Here is an 8,168-nt window from a genome sequence, read left to right as displayed (position 1 = left end):
TGTCTGTTTCTTGTGGTATAATAATTTGTACAGTATCCTTTTCCTTAATTATATTAGAGATTCGGGACGCTTCAGCTATAGTAAGCAATCCTCTTATCTCATCAAAATGTTTACAGAAAAATTTATCAATAGTAATAGGTAACATTACGGATTTAAATGTTCTATTTTTCAAATTATTAAAATAACTTTCAACATTTGATGTAGAAGATGTAACTTGTCCATAATTATAATGTGGTTGCATAATACTAGACCATAAAGGATAGGTCTTTAAAAAATTACATAAATTTATAGATATTTCTGGGTTATTGAAATAATTTTCTTCTTTATATGATATGATACATTTAGATATGGCTTTATTTTTAATACTTTCTATCCAGTAATTTATATTACTAGATACATTTAAGTCAATGGATATTTCATCCTCGAGTTCATCTAATATATTAATGTCTATATCTTCTATTCCAGAGATTATATTTTTTAGATATTTTTTAGCATTCAGCGTAATGTCAGGACAAGTTTCGATCCCACAAAATTCACTATTACATACAATGAGGATGGATTCTATTAATATTTCCGCCTCTTTAAAAGAAGCGGATTTTATTAGCATTGCAACGGAACGTATATAAAATTCTCTAAATAAACGAGGTTTTTTATATAAACTAGGCCATCTACTTATTAGTTTGATACAATGAGCATAATCTATTCTAATAAATATCCTAGGGGTCAGCAATTTTTGACCTAATATTATATTAAATGAATATTCAATATATGACTTAAGATCAATAAAATTTGCTAGCGATCTGGCAACAGCCCCCAATAAAGCTAATGAATGATCAATTACAACAATTTTAGGTATTTTAGCACCTCTATGCACCCATACATTCAGCCAGTGTGAAATGTGGTTAATATCATGGGCTTCTGATAACATCTGAACTACAGGTATTTGCCCAGATTTTACTTTTAAATCGATTACTCCTATGTATAGAAAAATATGCCCAGATGTTTGATCATAAGGTCGACTTAATTTTTTTTACTAAGGTCCCTGTGGCATCTATTTGTAGTATGGATACGTTAGTATCTTGGCAATATTTATTAAAAGTTATCATTTGTTCTGGTAACCAGTAGTGCATAAAAAATTTGTCACAGGATATATTGATTATACTGGGTAAATATGGTTGAGTATATTTTAGATATAATAACTGATTGATTACGCTATCCGATTTAATGTTATATTTATTAGAAATGGATTGTTTGCATTTACGTAGGACATCCAAGGAATATAAAGTTCCAATTCACCATATTCCATGGTTTCATTTGCTTTTTTCAAGCGCCAGTTTATGGCTAAATCTTTTTGTAATTCATTAGCAACCTCTTCCCTTTTTATCCCACTTAATGGTCTTTTATAAATATTATTATGCAATTCTGTTTTATAATTATATATTTCACATATAAATTTTATATATATATTATTTAAAGTATTTAATTTTTTAATTAATAACACAGCTGAACATTGTTTACAAAAAGCCTTAATTTTTATTAAATATATTGAATTTAGAGATACATAATTATTAGAAAATACCCATAAACAGGGTATTTTCAATTGACTAGAAATTATTTTTTCAAGCACATGGGTCCAACCCATTTTTAACCGATTTGGGTTATCCGCATTCGGATATATTTGATTCCATTCTTCCCCTGTCATAGAAATTTCAAATATATCCTTTTTTACTTTGACATTATCTTCGCCGTCGTCACTTGAGTCTGACGACATAATCTCGGGGAATTTTTCCTAAGGATAATGTAAAAATATTTTTTAAAATCATATTAAAATAGTAAATATTTCATATATCAATGTTTTTGTGTTCCTGTATTATAATAAAGTCGTGATATATTACATAAAATATAAATAATGTAAATATATATAGTAATTACACTAATACATCGGGACGAACCCCAGCCTTAAATTTTTTAAGCACCAGACTTGGGCACAAATACAAATATTTATATGAATACAAAGGTAAACGACGTACCTATTGTCAATATATATATTTTTTTGTTTCTAAATTTCTTTTTCGTTATTAGTTGTATATTATATAAATTTATTTTTGTTAGTTATTTACTATTAGTAATATACATTAGGTAATTATAGCGCAACCAGAGGTTGCGTAAAATAATTCCCCCCAAAAAAATCACAGGAAAATAATTCTTAAAAAATTATTCCCCGGAAAAAATTCCCTTAGTTTTTGTTCCTTATAAAATATTAAATTATTTTTAGAAAATTAACAAAGTAGGAAAAAAAAATCCCTAAATAAAATATGTTAAATTTTCGAGAAAATCAACGAAATTAAATCCTATCATCTACTATTAGATATTATTATTGAAAATCAAATTTTAATTTTAAAAAAATATTATTATAAAAAAATATTTATTTTTACACAAATTATTAATCATTTTCCATGAAGTTTTTAAAAATATATTAAAAATTTAAATCATTGTCTTCAAAAATATATTAATTGAAATATATATTAAAACTAGATTATGGAAATAATCTCCCTATTTCTAGGAAAAAATTTGTTTTCACCTTTTTTTTCAATTTTAAATTGCACGCATAATTTACATCTATTTCTATAAAAAGCTATCATGTTTTCTTTCCGAGATGTCTCATATTTTAAACAGCCCTATATCGCTTAGAATTAAAACATAAATAATGCTAAAAAAAATCCTCAAACGTGTCGAGAATAAATACTTAACTTTCAGAAAATACTGATTATAATTTTTTAGAAATATTTTCGTTATTAAGCGGCAGGGTTATTTTTGATAATTTTAAAAAAAAATATTCGAGGATCTTTTTCCCGGTATAATTTTCCGGAAATTGATTTTCCTCTATATTTAATTTAAAATCTAAAAAATAGGGAATTTATTTCCGGGGAAAAATTTTCTATGGGAATTTTTTCCTAAGATATTTTTTTCGGGGAATTATTTTCCAGGGGATATTTTTTTGGGGGGGATTTTGTTCCTGGGCAATTATTTTCGGGAATTTTTTTTTCCGGGGATTTATTTTCCGCTTACCAATGTAAATTATATCACTAAATTTGAATGTCTAAACATGTCTGGTTTTTAAATAAAAATCGCTGAACTGACAAGCCGCTTGCGCCGACTCTCCATGATCTCTATGTATCATATTTTATTATATTTTAAGAAGATATTAATTGTATTATTAACTAGGGACTATCAGGCATATTCGGATCAATAATATTTACCTTACAAATATGAAATATTTTAATATATTTATAAAATAAAATAAAAAAGTATTTATTCCTCATCTTTATTAAAAATATCCATGCGGCCAAAATTTATTAGTCCCGACCATGTTCCCACATGATTATTTTTTTTAAAAATTGCAAACTTATTGGTTAGGTTAGATTATTGCAAATATCTATTTTCTATATTTGTTACCAAGATTTACATTACCAGGGGTGGGGAGGGTGTTATTCTTTACGTAGCAAAAAAATATATTTTTTTTAAAAACAACTTTTTTAAAATTTATATAATTGAAACAAGAAATAATTAAATATATTATGATTTATAAGCTAAAATGATAGATTTCTAGGGCATCTTCATTAAATGCAGTGGGGGCAGTTAAAATCATTACATAAATTAAAATAAGTGAAATCACAAAATTAACCTTATTTAACTTTCACCAGAAGATATATATATATAAATAATGATATATTTACTTCTTTCTGTATTTCCAAAATATCTAGACAATTATTTCGATTTTGTGAGGCATAATTATAGAGTAGTTTTGGGCTCATCATAGCTAATAACTCCTTGCTTATTATCTTCCAGATTGTTGCTGACGAGTGGTTTAGATTTTGTTGAATCTCAAATTTGTATTTAGAAAAGATAGATTTTAGAATTGGAAGTGGCACCGCTGGCTGTCTCCCTGGCGATGCCATTATAATCTAGAAGATATATTGATAAATATTCATAAAGATAAGTCCTTTTCAAAAACGAATTCGAATCGAATGTGAAAGCTATTTGAATAGGTACAAATAATAAAATCTACCATTTGTATTCGATTCGACTTATTCGAATAACTGAAATGAATTTTCTTAATAAAATTAATTTTTTTTTATTATAATTTGATTGCCAGGTTTGCATCCCTGGTTTTCACAGGGCGGGCCGTATAATTATTTTTTAAATATATCAGGGCAGAGTCGGCCCTAACAAAAAAAATTTCGATACCCGACCGGGGCCAAATATTTTAAAACGCCATTATTGTCTATAAAAGTTAAGAATAAAAAATATATATAAATTTCGTATCATAAAACAATGTATTATATTCATTCACTTATTATTTTTCCCATTTCCAATTTTTCGATCCTCAGAAATTATTTATATTTTAAAAAATATGGGGAAATATTTTATAAAATACCATATTATTAGTGTTGTTAATGGGCTTGATTTGAGCCGATTTTAAAATAAAAAAGGCTAACTAATATTTTAGCCAAAATAAATTGACTGCGCCTCGAGATTTGTCTAATAAATGTCCAAACCTTTGTACCATGTATGAACAAATTTTCAGGCTTGCTAAGATTTTTTCGGAACATATTGAGTTAGCCGTTTTAAAAAATGGGCACAAATAGAATCGTTTAACAATATTATATATTTTTTTTAATTTCTATAAATTTGAAAATTATAAGATTTTTAGCCTAGTGTTGTTAATCGAAAGAGTCTTGCGCCAAATTTTGGGTGGAAAAAATTGACCAAATTGATTTGAGTTATGAACTCGAGTCGTGAACTCAAGTCTATATCCTTAAATCGACTAGAAACTTGAGCCGTAGACTAGAGAATGAGAATTTTCATAATTATAACTATTTCTCATTTCTATTATGAATTTCTTCAAAGTAATAATAAAGATCGTTGTTTTTTGATCTTATAGCATCACACAGCATATTTTTATTTTTTATATTAATGTGGTGCAGATATGCCCCAGGCTAGATTTCCATATCTACTGTTATTTTTTTGACGGATTTTATTCATAATATAATATTTGGACTTTACGCTATATAATTTAAAAAATTGAGCATTTTTATCAGAACTAAAATCTTGGCCATTATGGATTAAATGGCCATACTGGAGCTAATGGGAGGGAGTCTGAATTTAGTTTTTGCATGAATAATTGTAAATGTAAGAGGAATTTGGTGACGTAATGGAAATGGTTGTTTGATATATTTTCTTTAAGAAAGGTATAAATCGGGCCTAATTTTTCAAGCCCGGCTGGGCCCGAAATTTTTTTAAAAAAGTTTTGCTGACCCGGCCTGAATTTATTTAAATATAGAAATTTTTTTATAATTACTCAAAATAAAAGATATTGCTATATAAGTATAATCAAATATTTTTATTTTAAATAAAAAATATAACGTAAAATTCAAATATAAAAATTTCCAAGACCAGGTACCAGCTAGATTTTTTTAAAGAAAATATTAAATCCGATCCAGCCCCCATATATTTTTAAAAAATAAACCAAGGTACGGGCCGGACTGATCTCTAGTCTAAGTACAAAAAAAAAATTTTTTTCTTGATATTTTGATTAGATGCTTTAAAAATTTTAGTTATTCTTAATGTGTTAATTAAATATATTTTTTTTAAGAAATCACTAGATTTATTAATCACATGTGGGAGCTGGTTAATTTTTTTTATAATTAAAAACAATATTTGTAAATTTTTATAGGGTGTTTGTAAAAATTTTTGATATTTTTAAACTTTAATTAACACGAACGTCAAAGAAGTTAAGAATGAAAATAGTTTTTTTATGTTATGAACACATGTATATTTATATCATTTTTTGAGTTTGTAAAAAAACATTTCGATAAAAATTTATCTTTGTTTTGCTTATAACTAACCGTTAAACAAGATTAGCTAATATGCCTGCTTATTGAATGATAATAGAGCGGGGATGGTTGGGACACTTTCAAACCTTAATAATTTTAATATTAATAGACTTATCTGAATAATTAAAACATCTTCTGAATCCCAGAAGTATTGGCTATTTGAAATAATTAATATATATTTTATAAAGATTATATTTTTTTAGAAAATTTAATTTAAAAAAAAAAATTTTTTTTGCCCCAACTATGACAGACTCTGTGTACGTTGGGACACACATATGTGATAGTTGGGACACTCGTGAAATAGAGGTCTAAATAAATTTAAAAATTTAAAATCAATAATCCAGTAAGACTAGATATGACACATATGATTTTATTGATAGTGTAATTCATAATCAATAACTATAAAAAAAATTTTAGCAAAATTAAGCAAATTTATTTTGAGAAAAAAAAATTGTAAAAAAAAATTTCATTTAATCATAAACATAGTGAAAGATAAGTATTTAATTATTCAAAATACTAAATTAATAATAAAATTATAAAATGAGCTAAAATGGCGTGTCCCAACTTACTTTGACCAACTATGACCGAGCCCACTAACTTTATAAATATCAACCTTGATTCCAAAAGTTTGCCAGATTGGGAAATAGGTTTAAACTTTCCTAAAATCTATTTATTATGATTTTTGAAACGATAAAGGCAAATATTTTATATTAATTTTGGTATGCCAAAACTTCTTCTGTAAAAATTAAAATACTAAATATTTTTCAAATTTTTTTTAGCTAATCATGTATGACGTAATTATCTATGTTAAGCTCAAATTTCCAGTCTTATAAATAATAGCTCAAATTATAATCAGAGTGTCCTAACGTTCCCCTGTACTAAATGTACCCATATAATTTAAAAAATAAAATTTAAAAATCTTACCAAATTTAATTACGATGGAATATTTATTTATGATTTTTAAAAGAATTTTAGTTAATGAAAAAGATTGATTTATTAACACATCTGGTTAATATTTAAAATTAATTAAACATTATAATTAATAAAAAAATAATTTCTAGCATATTTATTAATTATAGAAAAAAATGATATTAAACACAATAACAGTAATTAATTAGAACACAACGCCCCCACGCCAGGGTTGGGCAAATTTTCAGAAAATTGTATTCGGATACAGATACAGATACTTTATAAAATTTTGTATTTAAGATACAAGATACTAGATACTTTTGAAAAATTTCAATAAGATATAAGATATAAGATAAAAGCTTTATTTTCTAAAAGATAATGCGATATTCCATTTAATAATTATATAATTAGTAAATAATAATAAATCAGCATCATAAATCAGCATTATTTTTTAATATTATTAATTTTTCGTTCAATCTTTGACGATTTGATTAACCATATTAGCAAAGCTAAATAATCTTTCAACGGGGGCTGAGGAGAGTAATATTGTGTTATATTTAATAAATATTTCATATTTATAACTATTTAACATATTTATACTCCGCCTGTCATCTTTCATATAATTTAGGACCTCTATTTCAATATCATTTATTGAATTATTAGAATTGGATGTGGTACTTTTAAGGCAAAAGTAATCATCATCTTCATCAATTGAAGATTTTGTTGAAGTATTAATTTCAATATTATTTTTAAAAACAATTAAAACTTCATGTAATAACAAATCCTGAAGGTATTTTTTTCTTTTTCACCATCAATCCAACGATTTTTAAAATAGGGATGAGAAATAGTTGCCAAAAATGCACTTTTAAAATTGTTATCAAAATCATATATATTTTTAAATCTTTTATTTAAATAATTTTCTATGGCAACAGCTAATGGTTTGCAAAATTGTAGATTGGTTTGAATTAAATTTGTAATTTTTTTTAACGACATTTAAAATTGGAGCTGATTCTCCATAATAGCAGTTGATTTCACTCTGTATTTTGTCAATCGCTATAGCCAATGGGGCCATTATATTGCAATATTCTTCTAAATATTGAATTTCAATATCTCTTAATTTAGGAAATTCTAATTTTTGACATAATTTAGGAAGTTCGCTTTTAAATTTTAATAAACTATGAAGACTATCATACAAACTATTCCATCTAGTGCAACAAGGCGTAACTTATTGTTTTCCTAAAACTGCTTTGATAAGTTCTGCAGTTTTAGGCCTATTATTTGCATTCCAGCTTAGTACATTTAGCTATTGCAGGATGATGAATATTAGAAATGTTAGTATAATAACTCTCTCGACATCTGTTG

The 8,168-nt window shown here is 25.8% G+C and overlaps 1 long non-coding RNA gene across 1 annotated transcript; it reads right to left on the bottom strand.

Annotated features, from left to right (window-relative positions):
• Positions 1-588: 588 nt before the first annotated feature.
• On the bottom strand, positions 589-6,929 carry LOC135930660 (uncharacterized). The gene is made up of 3 exons (XR_010572843.1): positions 6,822-6,929; positions 3,738-3,965; positions 589-1,789 (listed from the first exon to the last, which is right to left on the bottom strand). It is a non-coding gene; the product is annotated as an uncharacterized LOC135930660 (long non-coding RNA).
• Between the last annotated feature and the right edge of the window lie 1,239 nt (positions 6,930-8,168).

Source organism: Gordionus sp. m RMFG-2023, unplaced genomic scaffold (assembly GCF_954871325.1).
Source record: "Gordionus sp. m RMFG-2023 unplaced genomic scaffold, tfGorSpeb1-WG-v2 contig_215, whole genome shotgun sequence".
Taxonomy (NCBI): Eukaryota; Metazoa; Nematomorpha; class Gordioida; order Chordodea; family Parachordodidae; genus Gordionus; species Gordionus sp. m RMFG-2023.
Note: the sequence above shows the minus strand (reverse complement) of the source record. Positions and strands in the feature narration are given on the sequence as shown.